Raw genomic sequence first — 27,548 nt, 5'->3', positions numbered from 1 at the left:
GGCCCGGGTAGATAGGGGAACGCTGCTCGCCCTCTGGCCCGGGTAGATCAGGGAACGCTGCTCGCCCTCTGGCCCGGGTAGATAGGGGAATGCTGCTCGCCCTCTGGCCCGGGTAGATCGGGGAACGCTGCTCGCCCTCTGGCCCGGGTAGATCGGGGAACGCTGCTTGCCGTCTGGCCCGGGTAGATAGGGGAATGCTGCTCGCCCTCTGGCCCGGGTAGATCGGGGAACGCTGCTCGCCCTCTGGCCCGGGTAGATCGGGGAACGCTGCTCGCCTTCTGGCCCGGGTAGATAGGGGAATGCTGCTCGCCCTCTGGCCCGGGTAGATCGGGGAACGCTGCTCGCCCTCTGGCCCGGGTAGATCAGGGAACGCTGCTCGCCCTCTGGCCCGGGTAGATCAGGGAACGCTGCTCGCCTTCTGGCCCGGGTACTCTCTTTGTGATTAGTGGGAAGTTTGGTCGGGGGGGCAGTGGAACAAAAACAATGCGTTGTGTTTTGGGTGGGGTTGTTTCTGCTTTGATTGGGAACGTCCTGCTGACGGGAGCAGCCTCACAAGTTTACAGTAGCTGTGACTTTGCCGTTACCTTTATTCAAAGTCCTCCAGCTGCAGCGAGCCCTCAGGAAGCCCAGGCCAGGCCCACATGGGCGGCCCAGGGAGACGGGAATGAGCCCTGTTTGAGTTGGCAGACGCTCCCCTCTCGGGGAATTTTTGCTGCCTCTGCAGAAAGGCCAGTGGCGTCGGCTCTGGCAGGACGGCGGTGATTCAGGGAGCAGGATGGGCTTTTTCCTCCTCTCCTCCCTTTCAGGAAACACATTTAGCCGTTTCTTCCCAGGCAGAGGGAAGGAGCTGAGGTGAAGGGGGCTCTGAATGACTAGAGCTCAGCTAAGAGGCTAAAGTTAAACATCACGATCCAGCCACTTTAATAAAACACACTTCAGCTGGAGCTTCATGAACTCTGAATAAAAACATGGTCTATTTTTATTTTCCCATCAGTGCTGTGGGGATTCAGTCCTCAGAAGCCAGTAATTAAAAAATGCTTGATCTAAGGTTGGGGAGGAGCAGGGTTTAAATGCAATTAGAGCAATGCTCCAATGAATTTGGACCCAGTTACAGTTTTTGGACTGTGTCATTATTTGCTTAATCAGGGGAATTCTTATTTGCTAAATATGTATCCACGGATATTTAAAGGGAAGCAATTTAATTCTGCCGGAGTGAATATTAATTTGCAAGTGACCCGCTTTGTGTCCCTTCACTGCTGCTGTCGTACGTAATTCAGAGGTGTGTGTGTACATGCACACACACAAAGTCATTAGCCAAATAGCATCAGAGCTGATTTCATGGTTATTTTTTGAAGGTTGTTCTGGAAAAAAGTGTTTTTTCACCTTTGTGTTAAATTATTTCCCGTTTCTCTCTTTTTCCATTCTACTTCCTGCCTTCTTCTTCTTCTTCTTCTTCTTTAATCTCCATCTATGTGCTGCTTGCTGGACCAGCCAGGAGACTCCGGTGGTGACGTCGCGTGGAGCCGGAGATCAAAGTAAGCGTCTCACCTGAACGTCAGCAGAGGAACATTTTCTCAAATGAGCGTTTTAAATGAAAACTGTTCTGAGTGAGCTTAATGCCACAAGATGAGAAGACATGTTTTGCAAAGAAAGCAATGCCCTCGCGTCCCGATGCATGCGATGCTGCCCAGTCCGAGACTGTCTGGTCTGAGGGCAACCGTGAACCTGCGCGCCAGACTACCCTAGAAGTCATTACTCCATGTGTGATGTATAAACACGCCAAAAACAAACAGCGGCCCTGAGCAGACTCCATTCTGCAAAACTCCTTCAGAGCCGCGGTGTAGTGTAAACACACACCTCGCTAACCTTCACGCAGGGAGGACTTCACCTCAAACTCGCTGTTTGTTTTCCAGTCCCTGTCGACCTTGGTCAGGTGTAGCTGACGTGACTTCGGTTCTGGTTCTAGATGGAGCTGAGGGCTGGAATGCTGCGCTCTGATCCAGATCTGTTGCAGAGGTTTTAAGGAACAGAAGAGATATTTAATTTTGTGTAAATACTTATTTTCAAGGCGTCCCACATGTGAATGAACACTCATTTTCTTCTTCTGTCTGTTAGCTCTTCCAGGCTGAGCCGGGAGGGGGTACAGCGTATTTTTAATAAAGCCCAGCTGCTGAATGATCAAGTAGAGTCTCTAATTAAGGCCTGAGTGTACACCAATGTAAAATTCTCTCTGGAATGCTAACAACCTGTGATATTCCAGAGGAATTTGCAGCATAGGCCTCAGAAAAGAGAGACGGGGAGCTCAGAGAGGAGGGGCTGCATTCATGTTGGCAGGCCAGCATGTTGTTCACATCCGTGTCAGATTGAGGCTAATGAAGGACAGACTGATCCTTGGATGCAAGCCCTAAGTAAATGATCCCTCTTTGAATATATTAGAGCCCATAGAAGCGTTGTGGCTCCCCGCTGTGCCCACGCCGCTGCACAGTCACGGTATTCCATCATGTCGTATCCTGTTCAACCCCATTTCAGTTTGTTTTATATCAGCACTCTTACGTCGACTTAGCTGTGAGCTTTTACACACAATTATCGTTTCCAGGTTGGTGCGTCTGCAGTAAATGGAAAGTATGAGTGTTGTGTCATTTGACAATGTAAATGAGCCTTCACAAGTTTTTCCCCACCCTCTGAAGAAGGATTGCATTTACATAACAGGCTGGAGTTTGATGTTCATGCAAATTATTCACAGAGACAAACCTTCGTTTTTCTCAAATTTCACTTTTTTTCTTTTATCTTTAGTCTCAGATCGAAACGTAGGCTAATCCAAATATTTGGAAATAGTCACAAATCACGAATCAAAGCTTTACCAGAACGTTTTCAAAGTAATTTACGAATGCACCTCCACTGTGCATGGAAATGATTCCTAAACTTGTTATCGAGCCACACTTTTGAATATTAATTGGAACGTCGGTCAGAGATGTGCTCGTGAAGCTCCTAAGCTGCTGCAGCTCCACCAACAAATACCACTCAGCTTCTTTAGCGCTTCCACTGACTCAAACTGTGTCGTTCCTTTTCTGCTGATGTAGTGTGTGTACTTCATAGATGGATGGATCGGTTAGATCCAATAAGCCCTGGTCATTGCTCAAGTATTTAAACTGACAGCGGAAGTTTGGTGGGAAACAGTTCATAAAGAGCAACTAGTGAGAAACACACAATTGGTACAGATTAGATTTGCTGCTTTGACACATTAAACACGGGAGACAAATAAGTGAGTTTCAGCAGGTAAAGTCGAGCTAGAAGAAATTCCTCCAGGGTGATAAAGCAACTAAGATCCATAGTTTTTTCTGTTCTTTCATGTATAATCAGCACTGGAATAATCTGATAAGATTTTATAGCAGATGATGCATTTTGTGATAGAGGCCTCACACGCGTGCTGCAGACTTCAGGGTCACGTGGTGCCCTGTAAGGCCTCCTGACCCTCCAGACCACGCCCACCACGGTGACCCCTGTTTGTAAACATGAAAGCAGCGACATGAAGCACATTTGCTGCGGTTGCCCTCAGTTCGCAGACGGCCTCAACACAATGTGACAAGCAACAGATGTGTCACACAGGCCGACATCAAATCAGCCGTCCGGCATGGACTCGCGCACATCAGACATGTTTGCTGTGATGAGGCGGCGAGCGCTGCTGGCAGATGAGACAAGGCAGCGCCTCTGCTGCTCCCAGCTTCCTGTCTGGAAGAGGACAGGCCTGTTTGTAGGCTGCTTTGACACTCATAGTCACTTTGTCATCTGGGGGTTCTCGCTGCAGCTCTGATCACATGCACACGCTGCATTCAAAGAGCATCATATCAGCTGTGTGACAGGTAGGCTCCCAATGAGACAACAGCCAGAAGGGATGTCCTTTTCAATACACTGTGCACGTGCAAATGCACGAGACAAAATAACATCAAATGACATAGTTGAGAATGCTCTCATGTGGCCTTGAAGCACAGCCGGTTTGATGCAGTTCTGCAGATCCAAGCAGCCTGTATGGAGGTCAGTCAGTCCACACACCACGTCCACTTCATGCTATCTGATTGTTGTGTTTGGCAGTGGGAGGAAAAGGGCAGCAGACGTTAGCTTTACACGTTTATGACATTCTGAGAAGCTTAATCTGGCACCATAAGCAAATAACGTGGCTTTCTTTTTGAGCTGTGGGGAGAGAACAAGGGAATGAATGAAGCAACAGCTGCTTGCATGTACTACACACTGTCACCCCACATCTGTTTACCACTCCCACGGCCACATGAGTGTTTGTATCCACGGGTGTAATTGAGCTATTTTCCCGAGGGCAGCTGTAACCCACACTAACTTATATTCCAACTCTCCATTACAGCGTGGGGGGAAGTTTTCCTGATGGTAATCACGCCCAGCAACACTGCTATGTAAATATGGCTTATCAGCTTTGCCAATTTGATTAAGTGGCATGTACGTGGGTGATTCACACATCCAACTCTGTGGCTCTGACACAGGCCACATACAGCGGTCCTTTATTAAACATAGGTGACACTGATTCTTAACAAGTCGTATGCAGAAACGACATAATCAGCAAAATGACAGAGTCAAGCTAAAACTGTGCAGAAAAGAGGCAGACGTCACACAAGGTCTTCAGCCCCCCATGAGGGTAAACTTAACTGTCTGCATTCAGCCTGCACAATATATGGAAATGAGAATATCTGGATCTAAAACGTAGCATTTAAATATTCAAATGGTAACACAAAACAATATATTACATTATGGCTTTCAGTATTTGCATACAACTCTGTTTGCTACTGTGAGCAGGGGATAAAACAAGGAAGGGACCTGGAGAAACACTGAGGGGAGGATATGGAGCACAACCAAAGTCTTTGTCTGCAGCTCGTAGGGAAATGACTCATGATAACTGCTCTGTTTAACATTAATGTACATCCCAGTGTCAGAGCAATTAAAAGGTTCAAGCAGCTTCCACATCCCAGCTGAAGATGTTCAAACTCCTCTCCTTTTTGTAGGATTTTCATCTGTTTGTCCCTAAAGTGTGAGGATATAAAGTAAGATTATCTTGTAAGTGCAGAAATGTAATGACCACCTGTGTAGAGATCAGATAAACACAGCAGCAGGTAAACTGTCTGTTAGCAACAGACGCTAACGGTCTGCTTTAAATAAACGATGCAGACTGTTTAACATGAGCCACGACCCAACAGGGTCATATCTAACGTTGCAGACTGTGGAAAAGTGCTGAGTCAGTTGAAATCCAGCAGATATGACAAAAAAAAAACAAACAAACAAAAAACATTTGTACCATTTTAACCAGCTCGAGTCGAGATTTGGTCTGAGTAGCTTTATTCTTCCTCACAGAAAGAAAAACTTTATTTATCTCAGTGTTCAGGAACAATTCTCCTGGAACTTTAAAGGACTTTCCTAAGTTCTTCTTTGGATGTTTCTGCATTTTGTTCTGTTCTCTACCAAGATGATCCCACACTGCTTCAATAATGTTGAGGTCCAGGTTCTGGGGAGGATCCGTCCCTCCGTCAGACCCGTTTCCACTGGTCTTCAGTCCAGTTCTTGTATCATGTGACCTCAGCATTTTCTCCGTTTCCCTTCCTTAAGAACGGCTTCCTGACAGCCACGTTTCCATGGAGACCGTTTCTGATGAGGCTTCAGTCAACAGTAGATGGATCAGATGAAGGTCCAGATGCATCTCTCAGGTCCTGGTTCGGGTCTTTGCTGACAAACATACAAGTAAAAAAAACTAAAAATAAACAAAATGTTCCCCTGAAGATGGGAAAAAGGACTAGAATGAAAACTAGCAGCAGGAGGGATGGAGAAAGGGATGAGGAGGAAGGACAGGAGGGATGGAGAAAGGGATGAGGAGGAGGAAGGACAGGAGGGATGGAGAAAGGGATGAGGAGGAGGAAGGACAGGAGGGATGGAGAAAGGGATGAGGAGGAGGAAGGACAGGAGGGATGGAGAAAGGGATGAGGAGGAGGAAGGACAGGAGGGATGGAGAAAGGGATGAGGAGGAGGAAGGACAGGAGGGATGGAGAAAGGGATGAGGAGGAGGAAGGACAGGAGGCCGTGGCTCTCAGTGAAATTAGGTGGAATATGAGGCTTAATTCCAGATTCTTTGTAATGAATAATTTAGGGAAAGAAGGAGGCTGTTTTCAGTTTGGTGTCTAAATTTAGCCGGTGTCATTGTCCAGCCGTGTGATTAATAGTTTATCAGTCTTCACTGTACATCTTTATGAAATATCTCCTTTCATCTGTCATTACACTGCACATGGACATAGGTTCAGCTTTCAATCAGGCAAATCTGGGGTCCAAAAATGCTTGTAAATCTGCTGCAGAGGATCCTGGGAAGTTCCCGGCTTTAATGGCTGGTCCTCCATCGGTAGCGGCCTGTGTTAGTCGCTGCTTTTAGAAACCTGAAGGATGCTGTTGTGTTTTAGCTCTCTGCTCGTGTGAAGAACAGCTCTGGATAACTCTGCTGTAATCTGACTTTTCTAAGTTTTATTTTCTCACAATAACTGATGAAATGTCTCCAGTATTTCCTGCTCTGCTACGGAGAACATTCTTTTTATTGAATTATTAATGCCTATATTGAATTATTGAAGGGAGATAATTTCTGATCAGATTAATATTAACTTCCTGTGAAATATTAATGAGTAGTGTTAAAAATGATGATCTTACAGAACCATTAATTTAATCATAAACATGGACGTGGTGGCAGGGAGTCAAGTGTGCTGGAGCTGCTTCGGCCCATTTTAATGCCGCTTCCCATGAGGTCGGTGAATATAAAATATTACAGCGCTCTACTTTGTTCTGCTCGTGTCATTGGCCAGTCCTGCCCCGGGGCTGGCGGCCACGTCACCGAGGGGGGGGGGGGGGGGGGGGGCCACCAACGTTTCTTCTGTCACCTTGTCCACAGATGATCTGAACTACGTTCAGGGGAAAAGATTCAAAGATGTGGTGTTTTAATACGGAGCTGCTGGGTGTGGCAGCTGATTGGCTGCAGGCCAGATGCTGCACCCCCCCCCCCCCCCCCCCCCCCCCAAACCCCCCCGGTTCCTTCCACCAGAATTTAATGATATACAGCATTGTGTTAATATAACACAGAAATCTGAGGAAAATTAAAGCCTTGACAGTCAGCACCTTAAAAATGTGGTTATGTTTTAAATGGCAGTGAAGAGTAAAATGACCACATGAACGATCTGATAGGCAGGAAGAAGCTAATCAGTTCAGATATTTAATATTTAATTCTTTTTTTCAATAAAGTAAGACATGAGTAGAGCAAATAGTTTTCCCCGCTGGTCCTCCGGTAGTTTCCTCACAGCTCATGAAGGGAACCGGACTATCCTGGTTCTCCGTTCCACACCAACGTCCCTCAGCAGCTTAAAGTCCACCACCTCTTTCAGGAAGAGATGGCCGACGCGCCGTCCTGATTAAAATGTCTGTGCTCTATAATTAACTCAACCTCGGTGTCAGTGAACTAAACAGCTGATTGGTCACCACTTCCTGGTTGAAATACTCGTCTTCTCATGATCCAAAAATATGACCTTTTTTTCTTGCAGAAAAAATGCATCAAACCTCTTTTGATGGGATTTGCTAATAATTATCTCACACAAGCTAATTATTTCTTCTCCAGTATCTTCCTCCAGGGATTCCTCTTGCACCATCATAGTCATTATATACACATTTAAAAGCTGTGATTTTTATTTCAAACATCTTCATTGAAACCTGGTCCTGGTTCCTTCCGCCCCAATCCCTTCAGCTCTGGTTCCATCGGCTCTGATCCGGCCCATGTGGCTTCGGCCTCTTCGGGTCCAGTCTGCTCTGGTCCCTTCAGATCCAGTCTGGTCCGGTTCCGTGGGCCTGCGCTGGTCTAGAGGTCAAACGTGTTCAAGCTTGAAGGCCAAATTATTGTCCGAAACTAACAGTATCTGAAAAGCAAGTTGGTGAATCTTCTCTTCTGTCTGATGGACTCAAAGAGCAGAATAAAAGAAAAACATCTTAAAAAATCTGTAATGACTGAAGAAGAAACTTCTTTTTGTTCTTTTCTCCTTCAGCTGCTGATTCGGGTCTTTAGGGACATAATTACGCTTTACTGTGGACTTAATGAAACGGAAACGTCTCTTTTCTAGTGGAAAGAAGGGCATATCTTTTTGTACTGGTATCTGCAGACCTCTCCCACCCTTAACAGAGAACTGGTTTGGTTTTGAGGTTGCGTTGCCCCCCCACCCTGTCGGTGTGAGGCTGATATGAGGGATCTATGAATGAATCCAGAGTCGATGAGCTCCGTCTCCTCTGAGCCTGTCTGTAAACGCTCGGCTTGCTGGAGAACATCAGGATGGGGACACCCCAGTTAAACATGGCAGCCGTTGTTTGCTCCACGTCCAGCACGTGTTCGCCATCCAGTGACCCTGCTTTGTCCAACATGAAAGGAATTTATTACACAACAACACGCGAGCCATATGTGTCATGTGACTTCAGATGCCCCTCCGGAGCGAGCGGAGGTGTCGACCGAGCCGCTGTCTGGAAGAGGCGGCCAGAGGCCAGAGCCCCCCCTCACATCATCTGCTCTCCAGGGCCGGGTTGGTCGTTCTGGATCCATCTGTTATTATTTTCCACTGACCCCCCCTTCGCCTTTGAAACCGTACTCCCTGTTTATTTTCCAGAGCTCTCATTCCTGCTTTCACCCACCCCCTCCCTCCCCACTCCTGTTATCTAGTGTCCCCCCTCAGCCCCTATCTCCCGTTTTCCCCGGCCTCTGATTGGCCACCCTGCTACGTGTCACTCAGCATCTCATGCGTCTCTAGATTTTCTCTTTTTTTCACCGGGACATTCCCTCCATTTCTCTTCTTAAGGAAAGCAGGACAGATGGAGGAGGAAATAAGTGTGGCTGTCTTTAGAAAGCAAGCTGAACCTGCTATAAATCCATTTTCCGGAGGAAAAGAGAGGACATAATGCCACTGAACATGGGTGGAGACTGTGTGGAGAGGGTGACGGATTTCCACTTCCTGGGGCACATTGAGGAGGACCTGACCTGGAGCGTGAACACCTCTGAGCTGCTGAAAAAGGCCCATCAGAGATGCACTGGTGCCCTGCACAGACTGCTGGTGTCCTACCGGTGCTCCACTGAGAGCATCTTCATGTATCTGTGGCTCAGCAGCTCAGAGGAAAGCGCTGCAGAGGGTCACCAGAGCCGCTGCCTCCAAGTGCTAGAAGAACTACACAGTTCCCGTAGCCTTACGAAGCTCAGACTCAGGACAGTTCCCACCCTGGACCCTGGTTGAACTCAGCCAGACGTTCCAGAACAATAAAAACCAGGATAACAGGATGTAGGTCTCTGCTGGAGCCGCTTTTATATGTACATTTATACTCATTTCATATACAGTGTCTGATTGGATGGCACTTTCAGATCTCTTTATACTTGTTACAATGACGAAAAGATATTCTATTCTGTTCTATTTCATTCTATTCTGTTTTCCCACCTCTTACCAGGAGGGCTGAAGAGGACGAGTAAACGAATATAAGGTGTGCTTTTCTTCTTTAATAGAGAAGATTTAATGAAAACTCATACCCAAAAATGACCTACATAAGTTAATTAAATGTAATATTTTACATTTTAATTTGTCTTTTAGGTGGTAATTAACCAGTTTGATGAAGTCTTCATGCAGTGCCTAAAACTTTGTCTTGCTGCATTTTTATCAGCTCTGAGAAAAACGGGGTGATTGTTGAATGTGGTTTTTATTGTCAGGGTAAATAAAGACATCCATGCTGGGGACCGTCAATTACGCTCCAACTTCTTTTCTCATTAAGGACATTTTTGAGGATTAAGAAAGTGTTCTTTTTCCTTTTGTTCTTTCTTGTGTGACGGTGTTCATTTGTTCTGCCTGCTCCGGTCTAATTAAAGAGGCCAGGACAGGTAGGCTCTCAGCAGGCAGCTGCTTGCTGTTGTGTTGATGCAAACCTGGCCTCTTCCTGCATGTTTTATCTGGAGCAAGGCAGCGGATTTTCTTGTGTTTTGACCACATACCTCTAGTCTCCTCTCAGCCTTCAGTCTGGCTCAGTCTTTTTCACACACTACTCCAGCTACTTCATACCTGCAGCTTTCTCCTCTTTTTAAAAAGTGGATTTCAAACATTTGCAGCTGGAATCTGATTCAGGGAAAAGTTTCATGACCATGTTGAGAGTGTGTTTGTTGGTAAGTCTGTAAAGATTTCTTTTCCTTTTCCACATCTCTCATTCTTTTCTCCATTTGCTTTTTATGGCAGAGTGGTGGATGAATTAGTGTCATGAGGGTGTGTTCTGTACGTGATTGACGGGGTGTGTGTGTGCCGTTCGTACATAGCGTGAGCATCATTTTTATATTTTCTCTGATGCAAGGTGGAGTGACGTGTAGGGGTTGGAGTTGCTGCGCTTCACTGTCTGCAGGCTGAAGTTGGAGGTTTTTATATTAAAAGCTGACGGGGTCTGGGGGTTTGGGGGGAGCTGGATCCTGAGTGAGAGTGGAAACCTGACATGGTGGGTCAGAACTAACAGTGTTGGAAGAGGCTGGGAATAAAAATAAGATTACATAACATTGGCTGGTGGCTCTGGTGCTTGATTCGAAACTAGAAAAGCCCAACAGCAGCTCTGTCACCGGCTCTGAAAAACTGGTGCTCCACCAGCTCTTTGCTGGGCCAGAACAGAGAAACCAGTTCAGTCTGTGACTGGAGATGGAGAGGAACCAGAGCCAGAGCGCTGCATCCACACCAGTTCTGACTGGGAAAGTCCGGTTCCTGTGGGGAGGCGTGAATGTCCAAACAAACTGAACAAAAAGAACTCTGGCCCACCTACAAACGTAGGTCTCGGTCCACTTCAAGTGGATCACATACAGGAGGTGGACTACAGCACACGGCATTGTGGGAAAGCAATCAAAACATTCTATTCTATTCTATTCTATTCTACAGTCATGTAGCAGACGCTTTTATCCAAAGCGACTTACATTTGAGAGGAAGAACAACACAAGCATGAATTCAAACAAGATGGACGTCATCATTAAGTGGTCGTCAGACTGCTGGAGTCCAGGTGGACCAGGTGCTGTCACGTAGGGCTGGAGGTAGTGCATATAATTTTTATTTATTTATTTATTTATTTTTTAAGTTTAAATACACAATCACGATTTCATCAAACAATATCATCTTGGGCATAAGTCCAGCAGCTTCTTCAGTACTTGGTTGAGCCAAAGAGCTGGACAAATCTTTCTAACTCATTCTGAGTAGAAGAGTTAAGCTAAGTGTGGAAGTAAGTAAGTAAATGTTTAATTATATAGCACCTTTCAAGATAAAATCACAAAGTGCTTAACAACGAGATAAAACACCAAATAACAGTAATACAGAGATAATAAAAACAAATAAAACTAAGTAAAAGCAAGTTTAAAAAGATGTGTTTTTAGCTGCTTTTTAAAAGAGGTCATGGAGTCCACAGATCTCAGGCCTAGAGGAAGGAGTTCCAGAGGACAGGAGCCACTGCTGTAAAGGCTCTGTCACCCTTAGTTCTCAGCTGTGTTGGTTTAACAACCAGCAGATGTGGGTGACTCGATCTCAGGGACCTGCTGGGCACGTAGAGCTTTAGGAGATCCCTGATGTATTCAGGTTCCTGGTCATGTAGGGCTTGATAGGTAAACACCAGAATTTTAAAATGCACCCTGTAATAGATGGGCAGCCAGTGCAGCTGGATTAGTAGAGGAGTGACATGGGTGAATTTGGGGTATTTAGTTATCAGCCTTGCAGCAGCATTCTGAACCAACTGGAGACGGTATTTTTTGTTTAAACATGTGAAGAGGGAATTACAGTAATCCAGTCTGGATGAGATGAAGGCATGAACGATCATCTCCATATCAGATGATGAAACAACTGTGCGCAGCTTAGCAATGATTTTGAGGTGATAGAAACAAGAGCGAGCAAGTAATTTTACATGAGCATCTAAGGACATTGCAGGGTCAAGGCGTTACCCCAAGGTTCCTGACCGAGGGCTTAATGCATGAGGCAAGTGGGCCGAGACTCTCAGCTATCTCAGGTAAAAATCTGTCAGGGGCACAAACAAGGACCTCGGTTTTTTCATCATTAAGTTGAAGAAAGTTATCATTCATCCAGCTCCTGACAGCATCCAAACACCCAAGCAATGTCTGAATCTTAAAAACATCCTGAGGTTTAAAAGAAATAAAAAGCTGAATATCATCAGCATAACAATGATATGAAATATCTGTAAAAGAGCCGATAATGTGCTGCAGAGGCAGCAAATATAAAATAAACAATAAAGGACCCAAAACAGATTCCTGTGGAATACCAGAATCAAGAGCCGAAGAAGAGGATTTAAACTTTGCAGCAGCCACGGAGACTAATCTCCCAGAGAGGTAAGAGGAGAACCATTTAAAAGCAGATCCTGAAACCCCCACCCAGTGTTTCAGCCTGTCCAGCAGGACGCGATGATCTACAGCGTCAAAAGCTGAGGTCAAGTCTAGTAACAATAACACAGAGCAATGACCTGCATCGCTCTGTATCAGGATGTCATTGGTGACTCTAAGCAGGGCTGTTTCAGTGGAGTGAGCCCTGCGAAAGCCAGACTGGAAATGATCCAGGATATGATGCGTCTCTAAAGCAGCTGTAAGCTGCTTAGCAACAATTTTTTCTAAAATTTTAGAGATAAATGGCAAATGTGAAATAGGTCTATAGCTGCTAAAGAGGGAGGGATCGAGCTTGGGTTTTTTTAAGAGTGGATGAATGACAGCATTCTTGAAATAGCCAGGAACTTGACCAAGCAGGAAATGCTCCTTCAACAACTGAGTCTTTAGCAGACTCACTGGCAGAGCGTAACTGTCATAACATAGGTGCATATGGGACGATGGGGATGCGAATGTCTCACAGTCAGATGTGAAAGAACTTTGAGAAAGTTCTGATAGAAACTTGATCAACCCAAGACCTCTAGGATTTGATCAGCTTCATGGAAACAGAGGTTGTCCTTCATCAACCAATAGATGAACCCGTTTTCTTCTTCGCTGGTTGTCTTGTCAGTCTGGTTGATTGAATTTGTCAGTGATGAAAAGGTTAACGCGGTTCTTAGCTGGTTCCTCACAGGACTAACGTACAGCTGGCTTCAGCACCAGTTCTGAACATTCAGATTTTTAATCAGATTAATCACAGCTTACAAATTAATTAATAGTGATTCATTTGTCCGTTTGTATTTGCTGTTAACGGAGCTTCTCTTGGGTAAACATCAGATGTCCAAGGGTCAGTAAATGCAGCATGTATTGTACTTCTATATGTGGTTCTGCATCATTTCTACCATGTTCTAGATGGTAATGCAGAATTCATCCAGCATCATCTCACCAACCGTCTCCATGGTGATAATTTCTGTCATAAATCCAGTAAATGTTGACTAATGAAGTTAAACAGCTGATTTTGATAAAGAAACTGACGATCTGGATGAAAACACAAAGTTCTTATCTGTGCCCCCCTTTTCCTGGTCAGTGCTCCTGTCCCCCCATCAGAACTTTTCTAGACCCGCCCCTGCATAGTGAAGTATAAGCCTTGTCTACCACCAGCAGCTACCGTGTTAGCTGGGTGACGTGTGAACCATGAACCGCTAGTTTCCTCCTTCTCAGCTGATCCATAAACACGCAGCGAGAGAGAAAATGGTCCGTATTTATACAGCACTTTTCTGTACCAGGAACGATACCCAAAGTGCTTTACATCATACATCACATTCACCCATTCACACACACATTCACACACTGATGCCGGAAGCTACCATGCAAGGCGCTCAACAACGACCCATCAGGAGCAATTTCGTGGTTTGCTGTTTCACTCAGGGACACCTCAACATGAGCTCGACAGGCTGAGGATCGAACAAGCAACCCTCAGGCTACAAGACGACCACTCTACCCACTGAGCCACGGCACCCCATGGCTCAAAAAAAGCCGATCAGCTGATCACAGACAGCTGTGATGATTCCTGGAACAAGGGGTGTTGCCAGAGATTTTGGGCCCCATGAAAAGAAACTGAAGTGGCCTCATCTGAAAATTTTGTTACTGTAATACATAAAATGAGCCATTTTAATGATATTTTGACCATCATACATATTTGTGAAATGACAGTGAGGCTCCTTACAATGAAGTTAATTTAGATTAAATTATTTGCTGCAAGACGGAAACTTTTTATTTAAAAATCTATCCTTTTTTAAATAAAAAATAATTAATTATCTCAAGATCAATTCCTTAAAATGCAAAACCTAAATACAAAATAACCTCTTCCATGAAAATGAAATGCATTTATAATCTGTGGAGAAACAAATCAAATCTCAGCTAAAACACCATCAAAAACAAAATGGCCGCTCGTTTTTTAGGATTTACAGTATTGTGAGCGTTATCATTAAACATTATCACTGAACAAGAGGCAACAAAAGATTAATAAGGAGATTTACAACCAAACATCGGCTGGGAGCGTCTTCAAAATTAAATAATCACATTTTTAAAAGTACAACTTTGTGTAATAAGATATCAAGGAGAGGTAAAGGTGCACTCTTGCTGAGTCATGCTTGCAGTCTCATTCACCATCACTGTCCTTACTCAGCGTTTTTCACCAAGAGCCAACGTGGAGCTTTCTCCCTGGAAAACCACTTATCAAGTCCTGAAGTTGTTGTTGTTTTACTTAAAGGTGCTTTCAGTGATTTCACCAACAACGTGAAGGGAAACTGATTTGACTACCAATCCTCCACGTCATCGTCTCCCTCATGTAGCAACACATGAAGTCTAATTAACCTCCACATCTCTAGACTCACAGGCGAAGCTTTAGATTAGTGGGGAAACATATATGATGCTATATGCTTGTTGCTAGTTAATCTTCTGATATCTAGAAAATGGAAATACAGGCTGTGCTGAATTATTAGGCAAGTTGTATTTTTGAGGATTAATTTTATTATAGAACAACAACTATGTTCGTAATGAACACAAAAGACTCATAAATATCAAAGCTGAATATGTTTGGAAGTTGGAGTGGGGCTTTTTTAGTTTTAGTATCTTAGGAGGATATCTGTGTGTGCAGGTGACTATTACTGTGCATAATTATTAGGCAACTTAACAAAAACCAAATATATACCCATTTCACTTATTTATTTTCACCTGGGAAACCAATATAACAACTCAAAATGTACAAATATACATTTCTGGCATTCAAAAACCAAACAAAAACAAGTCAGTGACCAATATAACCACCTTTCTTTGCGAGGACACTCAAAAGCCTGCCATCCATAGATTCTGTCAGTGTCTTGATCTGTTCACGATCAACATTGCGTGCAGCAGCAACCACAGCCTCCCAGACCCTGTTCAGAGAGGTGTACTGTTTTCCCTCCCTGTAGATCTCACATTTGATGAGGGACCACAGGTTCTCTATGGGGTTAAGATCAGGTGAACAAGGAGGCCATGTCATTATTTTTCTTCTTTTAGACCTTTTCTGGCCAGCCACGCAGTGGAGTACTTGGATGTGTGTGATGGAGCATCGTCCTGCATGAAAATCATGTTCTTCGTGAACGATGCTGACTTCTTCCTGTACCACTGCTTGAAGAAGGTGGCTTCCAGAAACTGGCAGTAGGACTGGGAGTTGAGCTTGACTCCATCCTCAACCCGAAAAGGTCCCACAAGCTCATCTTTGATGATACCAGCCCATACCAGTACCCCACCTCCACCTTGCTGGCGTCTGAGTCGGAGTGGAGCTCTCTGCCCTGTACTGATCCAGCCACGGGCCCATCCATCTGGCCCATCAAGACTCACTCTCATTTCATCAGTCCATAAAACCTTAGAAAAATCAGTCTTATGATATTTCTTGGCCCAGTCTTGACGTTTTATCTTGTGTGTCTTGTTCAGTGGTGGTCGTTTTTCAGCCTTCCTTACCTTGGCCATGTCCCTGAGTATTGCACACCTTGTGCTTCTTGGCACTCCAGTGATGTTGCAGCTCTGAAATCTGGCAAAACTGGTGGCCAATGGCATCTTGGCAGCTTCACGCTTGATTTTCCTCAGTTCATGGGCAGTTATTTTGCGCCTTGTTTTTTTTCAACACGCTTCTTGCGACCCTGTTGACTATTTTGAATGAAACGCTTGATTGTTCGATGATCACGCCTCAAAAGCTTGGCAGTTTTAAGAGTGCTGCATCCCTCTGCAAGACATCTCACTATTTCTGACTTTTCAGAGTCCGTCAAATCTCTCTTCTGACCCATTTTGCCAAAGGAATGGAAGTTGCCTAATAATTATGCACACCTGATATAGGGTGTTGATGTCATTAGACCACACCCCTTCTCATTACAGAGCTGCACATCACCTGATATGCTTAATTGGTAGTAGGCTTTCAAACCTGTACCGGTTGGAGTAGAACAACATGCATAAAGAGGATGATGTGATCAAAATACTCATTTGCCTAATAATTCTGCACACACTGTATTTCTCTGGTTGGATTGAAAGTCTTCACCCAGTCTGCTGCACTAGAAATGTTTCTACTGGAAAGCAGGATGAGTCCCAAACTACTGACCTGACCTACGTTACACAGATAGCTGAGCATTTTCTCAACCATTCAAATCCTTCTAAAATAAATACAAACTATTTTTATTTATTATAATTAACTCACAAAAATTTAGTTTTTTCTCCACAATAATCAATTCAACACTCAGCTGCTCACCTCCTTCCTCAGGGCCACCTGGACATGTTCAGGTGGGGAGGGGGGCATGTTCAGGTGGGGAGGGGGAGTCTGGCAGCATCTTCTTCGGCTGCTCTTGTGTCTGTTCGAACATGCGTGATTTGTTTTTAGCAGCTTGCTAATCGTTTACCTGCATAGAATCATAAATGTTTCTAAAACAAAGAAACTTAGTGATACCAATGCATTGTAACAAAAATGTTTGCGTCACTGTAAGTTTATCATTGAGTATTAGATAATTTTGTTAGTATTACAGCTGCATTGAGGGCCCTTCTGGGCCCCTGTCAATCATGGGCCCCTAGAATCCTTCCCTTTACCCCCTTTTCAGCGCCCCAGCCCGGAACGCAGGAGATGGAGAGGAGGAGCAGACACACAGAAGACCAGAGAGCTGCTAGACCAGTTGGTACGCAGAAAAACGAAAGAAACAGTGTGATGTTAAAGCGCCATCGTCCTCCACGGGGCGACGCCCATATGTTGCCCCGACCTCCACTGCTTCTGGTTGGCTACCAGTAAAACTGGGATCAGCTGAGCCCCGTCCATACAGGCCGAGGGTGTTTAAAGGGAGAGAGAGAAAGAGAAAGCTGGTCTAAAGAGATGGACGGAGAAAGATATAGATAGAGACAGAGTTCCTTTCTGGTTACCATGGCCTGGCCTTTTATTAATGACCCTGCAGAGGGCTCACGCTTCATTCAAAGCTCATTCAGACCACCAGACCCACGGTTTTCAGGAGGAGGACCACCAGTAGCAGTGGTCTCTGACGTTGTCTTGGTATCTACAGAGCAACATATATACAGCTCAACACGTTTAGAACAAACATTTTTTCAAAGATACCTCCCACTCTGAGACATGTTCTGGTTCTTTATTTCCACCTGCTGCAGGTTCGCTTTGCTGGTAAGATGCTGCTATTGATGGAACAGTGCAAGATGAAGACGGTGAAATCAACATGGTATGAAACTCGTATAACGTACGCATTTAGTTTATCAGCAGCTGTTTGCTGCTTCCCACACGTTATTAACCAGGCTTAAAAGTCCTCATACATCTCCAGCGTGACGTACGGTCAGGAGAGGCATCATGATAAAAAGTACATAAAATAAATATTAATATTTTCCACTGATCTGTGTTAAAATACATCTTCAGTGTGACTCTACACAAAAATCTCTGAATGTGAGGATTTCTGGATCAGATCCAGGACAGAAATCCCGGGTGAGGCCGTGGTGAGCTGGGCCTCCTCTGACTGGTGATCCAGTACAAACTGGGTTCATGACGCGTTTCTGGTCCTCAGCATATCCAACATGAACGTTACAGAAATATGTGTTATACACCATGACACCATATTATACACCCCACAGCGTGTGTAATGTCTTTAATGTGTGTGTGTGACAGAATTATTCCTGCTGATCTACAATAAAGAGCAGAGAAAAGCCAGCAGGTGAGGCAGGCAGTACTCTGTCTCACCTCCAGGGGGCGCAGTTTCATGCTGGTGGATGAATAGTGAAATAAGAAGCTCTTTTTGTTCCTACAATGTAAATGTTTAGTCTGTTTACAGTCTGTTTGTTTCCAGTCTGTTTCCATGTTGTTTCCAGTCTGTTTCCCTGTTGTTTACAGTCTGTTTCTATGTTGTTTACAGCCTGTTTACATGTTGTTTACAGTCTGTTTGTTTCCAGTCTGTTTCCCTGTTGTTTACAGTCTGTTTCCATGTTGTTTACAGTCTGTCTACATGTTATTTACAGTCTGTTTCTATGTTGTTTACAGTCTGTTTCTATGTTGTTTACAGCCTGTTTACGTGTTGTTTACAGTCTGTTTGTTTCCAGTCTGTTTCCCTGTTGTTTACAGTCTGTTTCTATGTTGTTTACATTCTCTTTACGTGTTGTTTACAGTCTTTTTGTTTACAGTCTGTTTCTATGTTGTTTACAGTCTGTTTACGTGTTGTTTACAGTCTGTTTGTTTACAGTTTGTTTACATGTCTGTTTACATGTTGTTTACAGTCTGTTTCTATGTTGTTTACAGCCTGTTTATGTGTTGTTTACAGTCTGTTTGTTTCCAGTCTGTTTCCCTGTTGTTTACAGTCTGTTCCCATGTTGTTTATAGTCTGTTTACATGTTGTTTACAGTCTGTTTCTATGTTGTTTACAGTCTGTTTACGTGTTGTTTACAGTCTGTTTGTTTACAGTCTGTTTACATGTTGTTTCCAGTCTGTTTCCATGTTGTTTACAGTCTGTTTCCATGTTGTTTACAGTCTGTTTCCGTGTTGTTTACAGTCTGTTTACGTGTTTTTTACAGTTTGTGTGTTTACAGTCTGTTTACATGTTATTTACAGTCTGTATGTTTACAGTCTGTTTCCATGTTGTTTATAGTCTGTTTACATGTTGTTTACAGTCTGCATGTTTACAGTCTGTTTCCATGTTGTTTATAGTCTGTTTACATGTTGTTTATAGTCTGTATGTTTACAGTCTGTTCCCATGTTGTTTATAGTCTGTTTACATGTTGTTTACAGTCTGTATGTTTACAGTCTGTTTCCATGTTGTTTATAGTCTGTTTACATGTTGTTTACAGTCTGTATGTTTACAGTCTGTTTCCATGTTGTTTATAGTCTGTTGACATGTTGTTTATAGTCTGTTTCCATGTTGTTTACAGTCTCTATGTTTACAGTCTGTTTCCAGTTTGTTTACAGTCTGTTTCCATGTTGTTTACAGTCTGTATGTTTACAGTCTGTTTCCATGTTGTTTATAGTCTGTTTACATGTTGTTTATAGTCTGTTTACATGTTGTTTACAGTCTGTATGTTTACAGTCTGTTTCCATGTTGTTTATAGTCTGTTTACATGTTGTTTACAGTCTGTATGTTTACAGTCTGTTTCCATGTTGTTTATAGTCTGTTTACATGTTGTTTACAGTCTGTATGTTTACAGTCTGTTTCCAGTTTGTTTACAGTCTGTTTCCATGTTGTTTACAGTCTGTTTCCATGTTGTTTACTGAACCTCGGTCATGTTTTTCATTCTAATCATTGTCGTTAATCAATAATCAGGAAGAAAAGGAAAGCTCCGCCCCTTTCATCCCATCATTCCGTTAGCAGCTGCATTAGCAGAAACGCGAGTCATGCTTTTGGTTTTCTGTGTTTTGGAGCTCAGACACTGACGTGGAAAATATTGTTCACACACCCTAAAAACAAACAGCAGCGCCCTGTTATCTCTGACTCCACACAGCCTGCTTTTTATTTACACCATGCTCTTAATAGTTCAGTTTATTTGCCATTTGCAGTATAAAAAACCACATTGGAAAACAGTTGCAAAGAGCTCAAGTACACTGTCAACATTTAAACAGCGAAAACATACGAAACACAAGCCTAAAAAAATGCAACACATGGACGCGTCCTAAAACGCATAGAAACCATAGAAGAAACCATAAAAACAGTTTAAATAAATAGCAGTAAAAGAGGTAACTACAACAGAAGGGTGCATGTCTGAGTGAATTGTTCAAAGTCACGACAGCTTGTGGAAAAAAACTTTTAGTAAGACGACATCCGACAACCAGGAGGTGTGTTGGACTTTGTTTCATCCAAACAGCCGTCAGGCCCGGGTGTGATAAACGGACCGAGCAGATTCATTCCGATGCTGAAACAAAGTAATGCGAACTTCCAGGATGGGTTGTAAAAAAACCACCAGGCCACGCTGGCAGCCTCCTATTGACAACCATTGAGCTGAGCATGAATGAATATGGTAATGATGTGTGAAGGTTCATTAACGAGGCGCCACAGAAGTAGCCGCAGATACAGTATTAAGCATGCTCAGAGTAATTAATGGAATAACTTTACTTAGTGGTAAATATTCATGGGCCCTCATCTTTTTGTGTGTGCTGTGGAGAGAGGAAAGGCTGTCCATTAGAGCAGCTGAAGAGCTGTCCACACTGAATGCAGGCTTTTTGTTGGGATTGGGTGCGTTTCACTGGAGGGGCATTAATTCATATTTTGAACATGCAATCTTTCAACACAAGCCAACGGCACTGAGAACCAACCTGGACTAGACGGCATATTGTGAAGCTGCGACCTCTTCACAAAGAGGTACGGCCACTTCACAGGTTGGCGGACGGAACACAATGAGTTTCGTTCCTGCTCACACGCGACCACAGCAGGTCATCACCATCACAGAAAACCCTTCTCCGCTGAAAACGGGCGATGGAAATGCACCACCAGGCCTCTGGTATTTGCATGGAGAATAGAAAACTGGTATACGGATCATCTGATCCTCTAAAGGTATCACTTTAGTGTTTCACACAAGCCTCCTGCAGCTGGATGAGATATTTCTTTGTCAAAAGTCATTTGTTTTTCTATTTTCCACCTTGTTTAACACAACAGACACAAGGCATCATCTGGAGAAGCTTGTAAATGCTCCTCACTTTCCTTTGTCTTTTAAAATGGCTGCATTTTGATTCATATTCTCAGCTTAGGCCTCTTACTGAGCATGCACATAACCCACCTAGGTGGGTAATTATCTCAACCAGGAGTTGTTCTGTTCCCTAAAATCTCGATGCGGGAGTGTGTGATGGGCTCGGCTTTCCCGAGCAGGCGAAGCAGCGTGTGCTTGTTTATCCTCAGCCTGCCATCTCTGCCCCCCCACTGCTCTAAATGGCAATATTACGGCCCTGTGCTGTTCCAAATGGAGACAATTATCTGTTTAGGTATTACAAGATGGGCATTATATTACAAGGAGGAAAAAAGGTGTACAAGCTGCATATCAGGATCCTGTTGTTGCCTTTTCTCTCCATCATTAAAATGATGGAACATTTATCTAAATGGATGTTATGCATTGGGTAAACTCATTTAGCTCCCAGGGCTCTTTCAGGTGATGGGAATTAATGATGTTTAGTAGTTTGAAACAGAAAATATCTGTCATTTGTCACCACTCGCCATTGATTTACGATTCCATTGATGATATGTTAATTGAGGAGTAATGAATCACAATAATGGGGTAGTTATGTGGGAGGGGTCCGTTCTGGCTGTTTGTTGGGCCCCCAGTCAGGCTCAGAGCGAGCCACGTGTTGACTCGTGTTTTCAACAAGGACATTTAGCTGCTAATTAACACTGAAACAGGACTAGCTGGGCTTATCTCTCTTCACTGGGCCACAGTTTTGACTGCCAAATGTAAACGGCACAAAAAGAAGAGTTTGGCTTTCTTTTCTTTCCGATATGCTTTAATGCTTTTATTCAAATTCACCTGTGATAGCTCCCCACACTCCTCACTCCTTACTCCTTTATGGTAAACTCCTCAGTTTACCATAAAAATAAGACTCTGTTTCCTTGTCTGTTTTTTCCCCATCTTCCTTTGCCTGGGTTGAGTGCTCAGCTGGAAAAGCTCCGTGCATGCAGATCAGAGCTGCTGGGGGGGCTGCGCAGGTACAGAGGCAGCTGCTCACCAGCAGGGGGCGCCCACACCAGCATCTACTGCCCCTGAAGATGAAAAGTTTTTTGTCTTGCAAATAAAGCGCGCACTCACAGACAGGCCCATTGTTGATGTGTTATCATCAGTGGGTGTAGTTTCAGGTGGAGATGCAGGGATGTGGCTGCAGGAGGATAAAGGAAAGCTGCCTCCTGTCCCGCCCGGAGCTGGAATGCTGAGGCAGGTACACCGACTGCGGCTGCAGCTTCATACGACCAAACACAAACAGCGCAGGAATGCAGGGCATTGATTTCTCACCACATACCGGACTGTTCCCCAGCGTGGTCGAGGCTGATTAGTAACACCTGGCTGCTGCTAGCTGTTCACACCTGTGCACTCTGATGAGGAGCATCATGCGTGCTCATTATTAATGTTTCGTTTTGCGTGTGCAGGGCGAGGAGGCCGTTTTACCGCCGCTGGAACTGGAGGTTGCTGTGAAAAAGCAAGTCCTGGCAGAAGGTAAACCTACAATCATTCACCAGGCGGCTGCCTGCTAGTGTGTGTGTGTGTGTGTGTGTGTGTGTGTGTGTGTGTGTGTGTGTGTGTGTGAAGGCTCTATTGGCTTAATAATTAACTAAATGCAGTGTGGTTTTCTTGCTTGTGTACTGTGTGTGTATGCGGGGGCAGGAGGGGGTGTTTGACAGGTGCACCCTGTTGCTGTTCTGAGTCCAGCGTGGTGAGTCGGGGGGGTCATCTTCTGACCAGCGGGTTGATAATGGCCGTACGTTGCTGCAAGCTACACAGCAAGGGCTTGTTGGACGAGTTGTGTTCTCTGATACAATAACACGGCGTTTACACAACAAGCAGCTAGTGTTTCTGTACACACTCGGTTGTTGTGGTTGGCATCGCGGCGAGGGGGGGCTTCAGGATGTTTCCCCGTCCTCGTCATTTCATGGTTGATTTGTTGTGAGTCGTAGCTTCAGGTGGAACCGATCAGAGTTTCAGGTTTTTACAGAGCAGCGGTTTTATGGTGACAAGCGTGTTGTCCTCAGCTTCACTTCGTCTTCTATCAGGTTCCTAAATTTATCTGATACCTTTTAGAGATTTCATTTATTCTTACTGTTCAGTACCTACTGTTTTTAAAGTGCTCGCTATATAAAGTTGGCCTGGCTATTTCAATTCTAGAATAGAATAGAATAGAATAGAATTTCTTTATGTGAAAGAAGCTGACATTTTGTTTAAAAAAAAAATCATTTACAAATGTTTCCTCCACTAAAATAGACTCTAGAGATTTCCGCTTAAAACAAATCCTAATTAAAATTCTATTTTAAGCAAATGAATGAAATAAAGCCGCTGAAGGCTTTTAGAAAAGAGTAGAAAGTAAATGTGTGATATTTACAGTTTGCTGAGTTTCTTCCTGTTTGTTGGAAGCAAAGCTCAGGACCACGGGACAATCATGGAGCGTGTTAGTGCACGAGAATCCTTGTTCTGGATCTGGAGTCCCAGGTTTGAGTCCTCACCTGCGCAGCACTTTGCTGAAAATAAAACCTCCTGACAAGCTGACATGTGACCATCTGTCGTCCTGTCTGATCAAGTCGAAGGAAATCCGGCCTGCTGGGACACTGACTCTGAAAGCTGGACTTCAGCTCGGTCTGGTGGAGAAGCCTGGTTCGGACCAGGTTCAGACCAGGTTCGGACCAGGTTCGGACCAGGTTCGGACCTGGTTCGGACCTGGTTCGGATCTGGTTCGGATCTGATTCGGACCTGGTTCAGATCTGGTTCAGATCTGGTTCAGACCTGGTTCGGATCTGGTTCGGACCTGGTTCGGACTAGGTTCAGACTAGGTTCAGATCTGGTTCGGACCTGGTTCAGACCTGGTTCGGATCTGGTTCGGACCTGGTTCGGACCAGGTTCAGACTAGGTTCAGATCTGGTTCGGACCTGGTTCTGCAGCGGTTTGTGTCCCTCAGGTCGGCCTCCTGCTGCAGAGTTCAGCCCTCAAACCTTCCAAACGCTCGTCTAATTAATGCTAATTTGACCAAATCAGCTTAAATATTGACACAAGCTTCCAATGTGGTTTTGATTGCATCAGTAATGCAGAAATCCCCGCAGCAGCTTATGGGATTAATACGTCTTGTTGTGTAAAAGCTCCTTTAAAGAGTCAAACAGCAGCGAGTGTGTGAAAACACATGCTGCCGCTCTGCAGACGGACCAGCGTACGTTAGCAGTTACAGTAAAGGACGTTCAGGTTTGCAGGTCCACACTCGGATAGGTGTCTCTGGGAGATGAGGCGGTCTTTGTGGCGTGCTGCCTGCTTTTTGGGCACTTTATTCAGACATGATGATGTCAGCTTTCCAGAGAACAAGGAGAAAAGGTGAACATGAATCCATGCAACCCCCCAGAAGTGCTTTAGTTTCCGCTGCTGGAGAACTTTCTTTGTTTAAGCTACTTTTTATGGAAGTGTTAAGAATAAACAAGTGGTTTCGTGATTTTGGAGCGGCGGAAAGGTCGTGCTCAGATTTATGCCGGGATGAAAATGGGGCCTCTGTAATCGTTCCCTTCACTGCGTTTATTGCTTACTTTAAAAAAGTCATTTCTTTATATCAGCATCCAGCTGAAAATTGCCATGTATTAGTATTAGGCTTGGTAAGCTTCTCATTCTGTGGCATTTACAGCCGGCTGTGTTTCCATGCATTTATAACACTTTGATTCTTAAGAGCTCTTTAATCGCTTGTGCCGAGCTTGGAACATAATAAACAACTCGCTGCAGCGAAAGTGCCACACGGGGGAGATTTCTAGCCAGAAAGTTAAATGCTTATGTCACTGGCAGTTTAGCTGCTGTGTTTTTCATACACTGTAAGTACCGTAATCTTCTCTCCGAGTTTATCTGCTGTAGTTACAAACAGTGACAGGCAGAATAGATGCACGCAGCATGAAAATGAAAAATTATCATCCCTCCAGAGATGTCACAATGGAGGCCGAGGCGTAAAGCTGTGTTTCTGCCTTTTTCCTGTTGATTGAGATCACAGGATGTGTCAGAGCTCTGTGAACACCCTCACCTGGCCACCGGCCGCTCCCCCTCTGCATCAGCTGCTATCAGGACACCGTCTGGCAGATCGCCCAGCTCTCTATTGTCTGACTAAACAGGTTGCACACTTCCACGCACACCTTCTGCTGAACACAGAATGTTGCACAACACAGCAACATCCTCGTCGTACAGCAGCCACATGAATGCTCTTCCACTGCGAGCTGGTGGAACCGTGCAGATAATCTCATCGCCACTGTGTGATCTCAAAACTACTTAAAATATCTTTTTGGGCAAAAACACATTTGTTGAGTTTCAATCTATTTTTCCATCAGCATCCAGTAGACAGGTCTGCTTTTGGTGGGAACGTATTGAGTCATGTGCAGGCTGGTGTGGCTGGGAGAGCGAGGAGCTTTGATAATGTCGGGCGACCAGGTGCACACGGCTAACCTGAAAGTCTTCATGTGAGATTGACTGAGGCCACAAAAGTCAGCAAGAAGCGTCTGAGATGAGTCGCCAGATGAAAAGAAATCACAAACTGAAGGAAGAGTCACAAACTCTCTCTTTCTGCAGTGGCTTTGTGATTGGTTTGTTGTCTTCTCGATGTGTGCTCACCTACAGAAGCATGTGTGTGACTGACGCTTGTTTCCTGGAACTGATGGAATTTCACTCATACGAACATATTTACACTTTCAGACCCGTTCATGTAACTTTCAGCTGTGACTACGGAAGGAAAAAGTTCCCATTTGTATAATTTTTACTTCATATCTGGGTAACTACGAGCCTGGCAGTCTTTGCCTGCTCCGTTTATTTTAGAAAACAAATCCCTTTTCGGGATAAAGCACCTGGAAGGGGCTACTTAATGGAATGGCTCCAGCCCTACGCAAATAAACAGCTTGCATTTTTTGGTGTGAGATTAGGAATGAGGCTGAGAGGGAGCGCGAGAGCTGGAGAGAGGTGGCTCAAAACCAAACAAATAAAGTCAACATGTGGAGAGGACACGAGTGGAGGACGTGCACGTTGGCCTGAGCTGACTGCATTTCTGTAGAGGTGCATGCGAACCTGGGTAAGATTTCCTTTTTCAGTTTCATGCTAACGAAAAGCCTTTTTCTTTTTGGAATAGCTGACCTGTGAGTCAGCAGTAGTTAATCACAAGGGGTGGAAAATATCTGAGTCTTTGTTTTCAGTACTTGCACATACACAAACGAGCCTTTTCTTAACCGGGAAAAGATGATAACCAGAGCCAAAGAGAAGGGAGTATCCAGGGAGGAAACTGAAAGCTATTTCAGGGCTTTTAAATAAAAAACTGAAAACAAAAACTTTAAGCTGGCAGCTTTAAGAGAGGCACTTTTTCTTGAGTGATTCATCACTCCTCAAGAAATGTTGATGAATATTCGTAAGAATGGTAAAAATAAAACAAAAAACAACTTTGCACATCTTGTCTGGTGAAGATTAAAATGACAAGGCTCATGTAAACTTACCAGATATGACATAATATTCCCGATTCTTCCAGAGGAAAAAGTCGTTCCTGAAGAGGAGCCCTCTCCGCTTTCCTCTTCTGGATGTCCACCACAGCTCTTGTTTTTTAGAGTTGTCTCTGATGTAACACATATAACTTTTCTAGATTACAACAACTAGCAACGTAGCCTGTATCCAAAGTAAAACCAGAAACGTGGTCAGTGGTCATTTCGGGAAATATTGCCCCCTAGTGAGCAGTTGTGGTAACTACATCATGTCCAGGAAGGACCCCAGGTCTACCACACCAGATGGGACCCCAAGTCTACCACAATGGGTAGGATCGCAGGTCTACTACTCCGGGTTGGACCCCAGGTGCAGGCTGTGCAAAGAGGCCCCTGAAACAATCCAGCCTCTCACAGCAGGGTGGAAGAAACTGGCAGGCAAAGAATACATGGAACACCATAACCAGGTAGTGTCTAGAAACATCTGTTCAGAATATGGACTGGAGACCTCTCGGTCACAATGGGAAACCCCTCCCAAGGTGGTGAAGAACGAGAAGACTAAGATGCTGCAGGACTTCCAGATACAGACCGACAAAATGCTGGTGGCCAACCAACCGGACATTGTAATCATGGATAAGCAGCAAAGGAAAGCCGTAGTGATGGATGTAGCCATCCCCAACCATGGAAATACCAGGAAGAAGAACACGAGAACCTGGAGAAATACCAAGGACTCAAGGAAGAGCTGGAGAAAGCCTGGAAGGTGGAGGCAACAGTAGTACCAGTGGTCATTGGAGCACCGTGTCCCCACACTGGAGAAGTGGCTCCAACAGATACCTGGAGAACCATCAGACATCTCCATCCAGAAGAAAGCAGTCCTAGGAACAGCTAAGATACTGGGGGACCCTCAAGCTCCCAGGACTCTGGTAAAGGACCCGAGCTGGAGATAAAACCCAGCCTACCCA

General features: G+C 44.5%; 1 protein-coding gene across 9 annotated transcripts in view; it reads left to right on the top strand.

The window, feature by feature from the left end:
• Positions 1-27,548, top strand: part of foxp1b (forkhead box P1b) — a 206,740-nt gene that overhangs the window by 75,304 nt on the left and 103,888 nt on the right. For 6 of the 9 annotated variants that reach the window (XM_041979490.1, XM_041979497.1, XM_041979496.1 and 3 more), the window contains 2 exons: positions 1,492-1,535; positions 22,555-22,621. The gene's annotated coding sequence lies outside the window, so the exon portion shown is untranslated. Of the gene's footprint in view, positions 1-1,487; positions 1,536-17,611; positions 17,680-22,554; positions 22,622-25,796; positions 26,193-27,548 lie in introns of those variants that run through there. The other 3 variants (XM_041979491.1, XM_041979493.1, XM_041979492.1) reach the window with 3 other exon arrangements.

The sequence above is a fragment of the Melanotaenia boesemani genome, chromosome 3, assembly GCF_017639745.1.
Source record: "Melanotaenia boesemani isolate fMelBoe1 chromosome 3, fMelBoe1.pri, whole genome shotgun sequence".
Lineage (NCBI taxonomy): Eukaryota > Metazoa > Chordata > Actinopteri > Atheriniformes > Melanotaeniidae > Melanotaenia > Melanotaenia boesemani.
Note: the sequence above shows the minus strand (reverse complement) of the source record. Positions and strands in the feature narration are given on the sequence as shown.